General features: G+C 38.5%; 1 long non-coding RNA gene across 6 annotated transcripts in view; it reads left to right on the plus strand.

The window, feature by feature from the left end:
• The window catches only part of LOC144204988 (uncharacterized), a 231982-nt gene that overhangs the window by 20812 nt on the left and 198940 nt on the right, over window positions 1–12230 (plus strand). For all 6 annotated transcript variants that reach the window (XR_013327983.1, XR_013327982.1, XR_013327981.1 and 3 more), the window contains exon 3: window positions 8123–8240. This is a non-coding gene — a long non-coding RNA (uncharacterized LOC144204988). The remainder of the gene's footprint in view (window positions 1–8122; window positions 8241–12230) is intronic.

The following is a 12230-nucleotide window of genomic DNA, read 5'->3' on the forward strand; positions in this document are numbered from 1 at the left end:
AAAGAAAGCCACCGGGCATGTGCAAGAGGACAGCATGCCATTTACCTGGGCTACGGATGTTTTTTAAATCTGGCAAGAGGGACTTGAACACATACACAGACATATTTACACAATAGGAGACACTCCAGCCTTTTGCCTCAAACACAAAAGCACACCTTTGCTCCCTTGTCTCAAACACAAAAGCACTTCAAACAGTTTAACTTTTTTGTTTTGTTTTGAAATACAGGCCTATAACCCACACTTAAATTAAAAAGAATGACATACCATTTTCTTTTTATCTTTTTCTCACATTCTGCAATAGAAGAAATGGTTAGTGTTCATAAAAAAAAAAAGTTATGAAAAGCAGGATTGTTTGCACGGAGGTGAACTTGTGTGTATGTTGACATTTCAATGGGGCTAAACGCCAGGAAATAAACCACAAGTGATGACACAGTCCTGCAGTTCATCAAGTCCTTTCACCTCCTGTGTGTATGTCACAGAAATGCGACTTTTCTGAGAAATGGCTACAATATGTCTACTAATTTAGTAATAAATCACAAGAGAGGTATAAAAACCATTATCTTCACACTCTGCCTTACCTGAACCTACATTAGACGTTTTGTGTGTGTCTGCAGAAGTGTGGAGTTGAATACCGCTGACCCAGATGTGTTAATTGGGTCATGGGAACACCACCGCCCACAGACTGGGGGTTATGGGGTAGGCTTAGTGGTGTGTGTGTCGGTGTGCAGACAGGGTTAGGACACTGGGGCAATGCCCTGATTATACTCAGATTAGTTTTGGGATTTCACTGCTCCTCCTCTTGAGCTTTACTCCTCCCGATAATGCTTTTCTTTCCTTTTGTTTCTCTTCTTGATCCCCCCCCGTCACCACCTGTAATTCTTTTACGGTTCCTATAGCTCTAATCCTTTTTAGGGCAAATGACTACATTTGGTAATTTCAAAAAACTTAACTTCATGAAGACCTGGTGTTCAAATATGTCGGCGGCGTTTTAATGTATGTAGGCTACATTATCTCAATTATAAATGGTATATGTATATGTATTTAAATATGAATCATAATTGTATTTTTATTAGATTGATTTATTCACTAATTTGACTGTTTTCTTTAAGTTGTTTTTTTTATGTGGCTAAAAGAGGTCCAGAGACCTATTAGCTGAAAAGAAAATGGGAAACAAAGAGCGTTCTCACCTTACCGCACTCTTGTGTTTTGTTAATAGAAGATGATTCATGCGAGTCGGTTTATAAATTGGATTTGGAAGCAGAAAATTAACACACAAATTGCATCTTTACTCAGAAGACAATTTTTCGGAAGCAACTTCAGACAGAAAGTAACTGATATAAGAAAATTCAAAGTCAAATTGCAGATGCAAATAGAAAAGACCTGCCAACTAACATAGAGGTCAAAGAGGTCCGGACACAGAGCATGCAGACATGATAAAGAAACCTGCCAAATGAGACAAACTTGTGGCCAGACGGTGAACATCTATTGGTCACACACAGCCAACTGCTGTCCGGTGAGAAATACACTGGGCCAAACCATACCCTCAGGCTGGTTGGCATGGTTGAAATGAGTGTATGTACAGTACATGTGGTCGACTGCCAATAAACAAGCTGAGTTGCATTCAACCTTACTGGTCACCTGACCTTTGCAATTCGTTTACATGCATGCACATGTGGGTCCCATTAATTGGTATCAATCCAGTCCTTAAGCGAAAATGCCACATACTGTATACATGGTAGCACACATACATTCTCACACAGGCTTTGGATGGCGATATTTTGCAGCCAAGTCCACTTACAGGCCAAGGGAGGGTAAATACACACTTTGGCCAAATGCACACATTTGCCAAAACTAGCAGTGTCATCACACACTGCAGGGAATCCCAGCATTTGGCTCCGTGTTGTTGCAGGGAAATCCATCTCGGAAGAAGGGAAAAGGGAATGGGGGTAGATTGGGGGGGTTCTTGGCCTTGGTTGTATGAAAAGCTGGACAATCAAATATTGCAGAATGTGTAACACATCATTTTCAATCCCTAACAATTTAATTCCCTGTCAGTGTTAATTGCCGCTGTGCTACCTGCCACCAGTGGTCCTTTATAAAATGACTTTTGAATTGAAGCATATGGACAAGAAGTCGCGGCGGGAGGGTTGAACGACTTGAGAAAGAGTCCCATTAAATAAGAACCGGCTAATTACTTTGTCCTCCCTTTTGTCCTGTGGTATCCGGAATCTTTCCTCCATTCATATATCTTACTGTAATGAGTAAAGCCAAGGCCTGGCACCTCAGCTCGGTAATTAAACATATAAATTCTCGCAGCACAGAAATATTTGTACTTACCAGGATTGATTTATGCTGCTTTCTAAATTGCCCTGTTGAGCATAATTTTATTGCCTTGTTTATTTTATTTCATTTATTTGTATTTGGACAGAGGGACGATGAAAGATACCATCAGTATAATGTGGGAAAATACATGTCATTAGTCTTCATACGTCCATGTAGTATATGTATGGTCCGAATAGGCCATATTCATGGCTGGCTTTAGTCTGTCTAATGGTTGGATGGGCTGATTCACCCCAGTAAATCCATCATTCTTGAATTCTGACTCAGCCAGCATGAACACACCTGCCTCTTCACTGATGCTGGTCATTCACAATTGTGTGTGTGTGTTTATGCAGCACAAAGTTACATATTTTTCTTCTAGAATCAACTCTATAAACCACACATTAATGTGATTAACCAAGGAAAAAAACATTTTAATAATAAAAGACAATAGTCAGGAAGTTTTTTATTAAAAATGACTAGATTTGGAACCATAATTAAGTAGTTCAATCATTGTTGTGTCACATTAGATCGAGTGTTTGTGATTATTTATTTTGGATGTCCTCACTAAATGAGGAGGTTTCCTACAAGCTGAAGGGTCATTGGCTTTGCTCCTGCTCCCCTTCTTTCTTATATGCTTCATGTACTGTATGCGGATGAACAAAAGCAGCATATAAAACCACATGAGCCCCAATTTCCTCCATGGCTGATGGAATTCCCTATTAAGCGACTGCAGAACATCTCCCAGCTGGGAGTCTCAATTTGAAATGTGCTGCGTTAAAATCTAATGAATGTCATAATTAACTGGATATACTTTACATTTAGAATGGAATTGGCTGTTATAAAACCATCTACCTTTTAACCCCTTACTTGCCCCTGTCTCCTCTTTCATTGTCTCTCATTATTCACACCCTAAGATGACTTTTCCATATTTTTGCAGGTTTGTTTTATTATTATTGTATTGTTTTCAAATGTTTTTTTTTTTCTTGAAGCTTCTTTTTGGTTTTCAAACTCCTGGTTCTGCAGCATTTCTGACACTTTTGTTAATAAATCATTGTGAAGTTAATGAAAATGGCATCCAGGCATAACCAAAATGATTGTGTTCTTTGTCATGCTAATAAAGTGAAAGATGTTCATCCAATGGTGAATGTCTGCACATTATCAACAATTTCTGATTGTGTATGTGCACTTCTACTCATGTCTACGTGTGTGCGTGCCTGTTGCAAGCATCCCCCACCCTCAAGCTTTCTCTCTTCCTCACCCTCATCCTAGTGTTCTCTCACCCGCTCTCTTTTTTTTTATTTAAAGATGCATGCTTTTACATATATTTATCCAATATGTTATCAAGGAGAATGCAGAAGGTTCCTTAAGCATACCCTCATAATGCATTGATTTGCTTGAAGGGAAGTAAAAGGTCACCATAATTTGTTGTTGACCTCTACTTACTTTTCCCTCTGCAAAATTGCCCATTTGCCTTCTGCACGAATGACACCATCTACAGCAAAAAACAGGTCCCAAGCATAACAGCAATAATTTATTCTTATTATAACAACTTTTCTCATTTCAAGTAGTAGTCCGAGATTGAAAACATTAATATTTTTTCACTCTGATGGACCGGTACTAGGTAGCTCGCGGACCGGTACTGGTCCACGGACCGGTGGTTGGGGACCACTACTTTAAGGTGTTGTGAAAAAAATGGGATATATATTTTTTTAATACCAAATGTGTACAAGAAAGACCCTACACTTTGCCACGTACATAGTAAACCCTCGTGTTAAAATAGCATGTGATTAAACAAAGAGCGAACATTTTTGTAGATGTAAAAACGAGAGAAAAGAAAATAATACATCAACTGATTTGCTTTGATTCGTTCTAACATTGCTAGTAAGCATTTCTTCTGTGAAAACTGTTGTTGCCTTGGACATACTGCATTTGTGTGTGCATGTGTGAGTGTGTGTGATCTTGGACATGGTAGCTTAGGGGGACATCTGTTTGCCTGGAGGAGGGGGCACATTCATGTCGTGTGTTTGGGCACTTGGGGGGCCACAGGGGACCCTGCAGGAAGACACAAACACACGAGCCCAAATGGCAGTGCTGGCAGTTTCTTTGGAGAGGTCATGTTGGAGCAGGTAACTGCAGGCAAGGGCAGAGGCCACAAAAACAACAACACTTCACTTAAGCCCAATTAAATAGGGTCTGGCGCTGGAATCTGAGCAATAGGTTTCACATACACTCCTTACACAGATATTCAAACACATATTGGTGTTTCACCATCCATGAATTGTTTACCTCATTGACTGAAAATGATGCCAAAAGAAGAAGTCAAGGTCTTGGTTTTGAGGTTGCATTTGCCCTGGAGTGTTTTGGACAGTTGTTTGTCTGCTTTCAAACATGTGTTTTGAGGCGATGAGGAGCAGGAGTTACTGTATAGCTTCAGGAAGTTAGTAGTGAGGGCGCATCAGCAAAATCCTCTAGCGTTTTTTTTAAACTCTCCCTACTCCCTCCTTTGTGAAACACAAGGGCAGGAAATGCAAAATCCGGCCAGCATTTAGCATCCTTCCACCAGACAAGAATTGGGAAAAGGTTGTAAAAAGTTCCGACAAGCAACTGTAACGGAGGCAGACATCGCCCCAAACCACACAAGAGGTCATCTTTTTTCCCCTTTCACTATTTCCTTCTACACAGCTGAGGTTGTGCCATAAAAAAGGTTGAGTGGCTGATCCTGGACTATGCTGGAGAGGGCAGCTGCTACCTCGAGGATGCACAAACTCCAGTGTGGCCAGGATGAAAGGTAGTTGGAGGGGAGCAAACTGTACCGCAGTGTGCTGTATTGATGTTGGAGAAAATGAACTGGCTTCTCATTGATCCACAGAGGAAAACATGTAGAAATAGAAACAGTAAATCTGGCTCTCTTGACTAACTGCTTAATGGTGACCATTCTTTCCCTACTTCCACTCCTTTGTTCTTTGTTTTTCCCTTCTATGTAAACTGGGCCAACAGTCGGGCATTGATGTTTTCTTGAGGGCAGTAAAGCATTTGGAAACTGTATCAGCTTCTTTTGTTCTGTTGTGGATGAGGAATGCAATGGTTCCCAGGATCAATAGTTCGGCCCCTAGTAGCTCTTCTTGTTTGTAGCGACAGTTAAGCAATAAGTAGACCACACTGGTCAGGACTGTGTGTGTTTGCCATCTCTCCAGACAGCTGAAGGAAAGGGTAACATAGATGACAAACATTTTTAATCATTTTTTACGTCCTTACATCTGAAAAAATCCCACAAATGAATGTCCACCAATTTTACTCCCTTTAATAGCTAAACTTATTGATGCAGACTTGTCTACCGAATTGCCAATCATGTTCAGCATTAAAAATAAAATTACACGTGTAATGTTTTGCTGGAAAAAAAGTCCCTTAAATTCCCGTTTCTGAATGAAATAAGTTGCTTACTCTTGGAAAGTAAGAAAGTTTATTCATTATAATTGTCATGACATGAATCAAGCAAATATTTTGACTAAAGTCAATGATTTTCTAGAATATAATTAACAATTACAGAGGCTTGGTTTTCTTTTTGTCAAAGAAAATCGTTTAAAGCCATTAACACATTACAGAAAATGTAAGATTGTATGTCTTAGACATTTCCAAGAAGAAAATAGTGATATACCAGCATGAATACAAACAATCAACAAGATTGACAAGACGCCTTGGGTTTCTGATACCCCATGGACTTGGCCTGATTAGTATGTTTTTTCGTGTGTATATTTACTTCAAATGTGTTAGAAATTAAAGAACAGACAGCTATAAGTACACCTGCAAGGACTGGGGGAAAGGACAAAAATATAATAATACATAAGTAAATAACAAATACAATGAAACATGCAATCAAAGAATGTACTGCACTGAAGATAAAACTTCTCTAGCAGCAGGAGTACACCAGGTTAATAATGTTTTTAGTTAAATACAAAAGGTTTCATCTATGCTCAGATGTGAGTAGCCAAACATGTTTGTATATGTTGGTGATAAAATAATTTGCATGTCATTTAAACTTGCCAAGGTTTAGCTGACCGAGTCTTTTGTATTTTCACAAGCAATTCTGTTAACACTGCTAACACGAGAGGAAAGTTGTAATCCTCAGTTAACAGTATACTTGTTAGTTTGTCTTTTTTAATTGGCCATACGCTGCAAGGCCTGGTGAGCCAAGAAACAGCTTGTTCTTTCAGTGTGTGAAACAATAACATTTGTGTATGACTATTGTTACTTTAGCTAAGCACAATTAGGATTATCAGATAATTAATGCCTGACTGAATGTCTTTAAAGTTTTATTTAAAAAAAAATCAAAATTAACTTTTTAAAATTTATCGAAGCTGTGTATGCAATTTTTTGGTAGCCAACATGCTGAGTAGCAAGGACATTGTTTTTTTTTTACTTATTGTATAATATTTATCAAGGTAATCAAAATATGATATTGGTTATATAATTTGAAATTGTGGGGTTGCTGGAGCAAATCCCAGCCAATTATTGGCACCATTCGCATAAAGAGACGTAAAACCATACACACTCACCCTCACAACTAGGTGCAATTTAACATGTTCAACCAGCATACCATGCATGTTTTTGTAATGTGGGAAGAACCGGAGTACCGGATAAAACCCACACAAGCCTGGGGAGAACATGCAAACTCTACACAGTGATAATCCACCTGTGATCAAACCCTCAGCCCCAAAACTGTGAGTCCTTGCACTCCACCATGTGGCTTTTTAGAACTTGCATACATGTATGCTACTCAAGTTAACAAAAACTTTTTTGTTTTTTTCCCCCAATTTCACAGCGGACACTTCAAGTCCAAGTGCGGCTTGTTGCTTCATCCTGTAAATTATATTTTCTACCATAAGCTCTTTTCAGTAGTGTGTCCAATTCAGAATGGATCTGTTAGCAGATTCAAAGTTAGAGGAAAGTGGTAGGAGGAAGGAAATGAGATGTAATTGAAATTAGTGATGGACCAGGTTCTGTCAATTCTCATAGGAGTTTGTGCATCCCCTGTCGATTGGTGGTGTGCGCCTCTGTGTACCTGAACGCACCTTTGTGAGAGAAGCTCTCTTACCTTAACTATGAAACCTACCTGTCTGGCTCCTCGCTCCGGGCTGAAGTGGCTAGTTAGCATATGTAACACCATCCGTGCATATTTACCCCGTGTCGCTTCATGTGTATGTGGGCACGTGTACTCGTGCTTGGGTGTGCAGGCCTCATCTCAAGTCTCACCAGAGACTTGTTGTCTAAGATTAATGAAGGTCACCAGAATCCTCCAAAGTATTCCGATAATTAAGGCTTTGTTTATCAAAAACAAGTTATATTAAGAGTAAAAAGATTCATGGTAATTATTCATAATCTTAACAATTCAAGTGTAGCCACCTCATTTGTGCCTTTAATTCTTCTTGTTAATGTTTTGCATAAATCTGCATAATTACTTGAGTTGCCTGTTGTATTTTTGACAGCTACTCAGTTCGTGTGCACTAAAGGGTATCAAATGTGCTGCGCCCTGCATACTTAAAAAGTGGCTGCATGGTTAGAGCTGCACAGCATATTTCAGCCATCAAGCTGGCTGCGCGTGGCTGAAATGCGCACAGAGAATCGGGTGTTTTTTATCAAATGGACTAAATGAAGGCTTCTGGTTGTCATGATTAAAATGAAGCCTTTGTCCCCAGAATCTCACTTTAAAATATAGACAAAGAAAAGCAATACCTACCGTAAAAAAGATGCTGACGCAGTTAGGATTCATGGTAACTTCATGTTTTTCCTCTCTTTCTTTCAGATGCCTAGAAATTGGGACATTGGCACAGTTGTCATCTTTTTCAAACGCCACCACAATTGATTGTAAATGAAATGGAATGAGAAGATAGATACATCCAAAGCTGGTGAATGTTACAAAGGTATGTGCATACAATACTACTTTTTTTAGATAATGAAAGTAAATATATATAGGACGGATATGTCTTTGGGTATTAGTAAAAATAGTAGATGTTTTATTCCATAATGTGCATGTACTTCCCACATTACAAATAGCTGGAATATATATGAACATGTATAAAGTTATATCACACATTAAGAATGACTGAAAGGGTAAGTAGATTATTAGTTCCATTAATTGTTATATACAACATAAATATTCGAACACTTTAAATGTCATCCTCTGCCTTATTGAGTAGGCTGTAAATCAACTAGGTTTGGATCCTTCCATTTGACACATAAGGACTAGTCAACAATTCACACAATGACATACACTCCCATTCATGTATTTTTTTACATGTCTTATGTGTTTCTTTTGTTTGTTATTATTGTATAAACCCTTCGAAGAAAACACAGACAAAAATGACATTAATCTGTGGTTCAGTACATTCAAATTTATGCAAAATGTCTTCATATTTGCATGCAAAGTGTTGGCTAAAGCATCTGCGCATACTAAGTCACACTTCTCTGCGTACTCAGTCCTCCATGCAGGCCTCTTGCTCCTGCTCAGAGAGCCATGTGGCTCACATTTAATTGAAAGTGTCTGAGCAGGTAAAGTTAACAATGAGAGCGAGTCATAGGAAGAGAGCTAGAGACACAAAGAGAGAGAGAGAGGATAAAAACAAAAAGTCCTAACTTTCTTTAATTATGTTTACCCAAGAGGCTTTGCGGCCTCATCTAAATGGCATAAACATCTGGCCATGGCACGACACTAGCATGGCGGCAGAAGTCAAGCAAATCTTGTGGAAAATAATGAAATTAGATCCCTGGTGCTGTGATAGCGGAAGGGCAGAAGACATTCACTCCATGTTAATAAAATTGCCATGAATGAGTGACTACAATTAGAAAATTGTCAGTGGCAGTGGTGAACTTTTGCAACTCACCAATGTTTGCATCATTTGATTAAGGCGGCAATTTAGACTTGTTTATTTTTCCCTACTGTGGATTTTATTAATTGTGACCTGTCAGTGATTTGCCTGGGATTAAACCAGTCACATATCATATGCTTGACAATGTGGAAGGGCTTGTTGAGTAATATTTTCATTATCATTATTTTTGGTTGTTTGTCGCCACTTTATTCTGCCCATCAATCTGACAGGTTGGAATTATTTATCAATGTTTATCAATTTAAGTTTTTCACGAACAAGAAAAGATACACTTGCTTCTAAAGCACAACTTGGAGAAGAACAACATGTTTTTTTTTTGAGTAGAAGTATTAATAGGCTAGGCATACCAAATTAGTTGTAGATTTTGGATGTTTATTTTTGATATTTATAGGATGTGATTTCAATTTGTAACTGTTTTGTTAAACTTATATTTAAACTTTCTGAACCCCCAGAATAGATGAGCAATTGATGAGTGTTATGTTTCTGTTAAATTTTGACAAGGTTGACTTGAGATAATGTATTTGAATATGGCACATGGAAATAACAATGAAAAGCCATATTACTTTAATTGTGCTTTGAAATAAATCCCTTTAAATGTTCTTTCTTAATATCAATTTAACACTATAGGTCTAGAACTTCCCATTTCCAGTTCACTCAACAAATTTGAAGTACTATTCCCCCTAGCCTCTTTTGCTGTCTAGATTGGGCCTGTGTTTACATTCCCACCTCATGCAGGCAAGGGAAGGGATTACATTGAGGAAATGAGTTGTCATTTCAGGAGGTAATAATGGATTTCAGCCTGAGAGCTCAACAAATATAAGTCGGGGAGCAGAAAGGCTTGAGCCTGGGTACCCAGGTGGAGAGTCAGTATATACATTGTGCATTATTATAGGCACCCTTACATAGACACACGCCTATACATACACGCCAACTGGTTGTCTGTACAAATACATCAGATCCAATAAGGCAGCAGCAGTGATAGATCCTACTGTGGCGCCTAGTCGGGGGGCAGGATATCCCACAACAAGACATCCTCAATCTTCAAAGTTGGTTCAGTTGGAGGTAAAGGTTTCCATCTTTGCTCTCAGATTGGCTCTGTCCTTTAAGTGCCCTGATATTGACAGAATATCATGTTTTATCTCTTTTTTTTTTTGGCTTCCCTCAAATTAAATTTATGGAGACTTGAAATAGCGTACTGGTGTTTGGCAGGAGGAAGGAAAAGTTCCACTCTTCTTCCCAAAGAAGATGAGGCTTTCCTGGCCTCATGTTGGAAACAATGGCCTTTGGCTTATGCGGTCGTTTGTGAGTCATATTAATATCATAAAACATTAGTCAGGCTGGTAACATTTCTATGGGTTATTCCCAGAACTCATGTGTGCATTACAGACAGTTTATTTTTGTATTTTTTTATACAGGTTAGTGATCATCAGGGAGGGTTTTGCTAGAGCACAGGTGTCAAACTAATTTATTGTGTTTCTGGTCCCATTTATGGTTTTCTCCTACAATTAATTGATTAGCCAATCAACTCTTTTTAGAATCAAATAATCAATCAATAGCTAGTATTGACATTCATATTTTTCATTCTAATTAGTTCTATTTAAGGATAAAAAGAATAAAATAAGTGGAAAACACTAAGAATTGTTTTTCATTCAAAATTTAATGTTAACTACATTAACATGGTTACTATACTGGTAATTGTGATTATCCACTACCACAATATGTTTGAAGAAATTAGAGAAAATACCCTGGCAAAAAAGAATCCTTTATGAGGTGAAACAACAGGTACCAAACAATGAATATACGGATGTCCACTGTAACACAATACTTTAGCATTGTCTCCTTAATGACATTTTTGTTTGTTTGTTTGAATATTGTTTGTAGTCCATGCATTGATTTGCACATTGAATTTGTGACCAAATATCTCATGGCGTCTTTGCCTCCTTGCACAAATATGAGTGTGTGTATATGTGTGTGTGTGTGTGGTGAAACAGATGGGTAATAGCCCCAGTGCAGAAAGCGAGGCCCTGTGTAACGTGCAGCCCTGATTGCAGACCTGATTACCTGCCATATGCTATCTGAAGGGTTGTGGGCCAGACCAAATGAGAAGAGTATGCAAACGTTAAAGCAGCGTTTTTATGGCACAGTCATTATGCTCTCGCTTTGGCAAATGAAAATGAGCGTGGCAGGGAAGGAAAATAATGAAGTCATAAAAATCGGACGGGTCACACTGCGTGGTCGCTATTGGAGCCACCTCCTGGCTCTAATCCCATTGGCTTGAGGGAAAGGGGGAAGGGATCTTGTAAAGATGGCAGTTAAGTGAAGGTTGTGCCACATGGTTTCTCTCTATCGGAAAACCCTGCAGAATGGCGAGAAGACTGTTGTTGAAAAACAAACTTTTCTAGCTGGTGCTGAAATGACTTTTACTTTTAGAGTGAGCAGGATACACAACTGTGTGGTAGTGTTGGTGTGTGTGTTCTTGAGATGTGATTATGCTCCTATTAGCCTCTGCATTCTCCATTATGCATGCAGCGTAGGGCTAAACTGACCTTGTAAGATGATCATTGACTCTCCTTAGAAAACACTTGTTATCCCAGGATTAACACATGCACCAATTACTACCTGTTCACCACCATGAGCTCAGGAAATAAAGCATTTCCTTTTAGCCTTCACTAAGACTAGCCTCCTGCCTGTCTGTGTACATGTGTACTGGTGTACCAAAATATAATATTTATAGTTTAGAACTCTGCCTCTTGGTTAAATGTTCAATGAATACATATAAAGCAAATCTTGATACACATTTTTTGTAACATCTTTCAGACCACTCCATTTGAACTGCGAGGGCTTTCCTTATTTGAATAACTTTGTGATGATTTACGTGACACTTAGATTTCCAAATACAAGACAGTTTTACTTAATGTACTCAGCCATTAAAGCTGAATATAAGCAAATATCTCCAAACAGCAGAATATGACCTTAAGATATGTACATTCTGTTTGATGCATTTCCATGACGAGATATCTGTTCTAT

This window comes from Stigmatopora nigra, chromosome 12 (assembly GCF_051989575.1).
Source record: "Stigmatopora nigra isolate UIUO_SnigA chromosome 12, RoL_Snig_1.1, whole genome shotgun sequence".
Classification (NCBI taxonomy): domain Eukaryota; kingdom Metazoa; phylum Chordata; class Actinopteri; order Syngnathiformes; family Syngnathidae; genus Stigmatopora; species Stigmatopora nigra.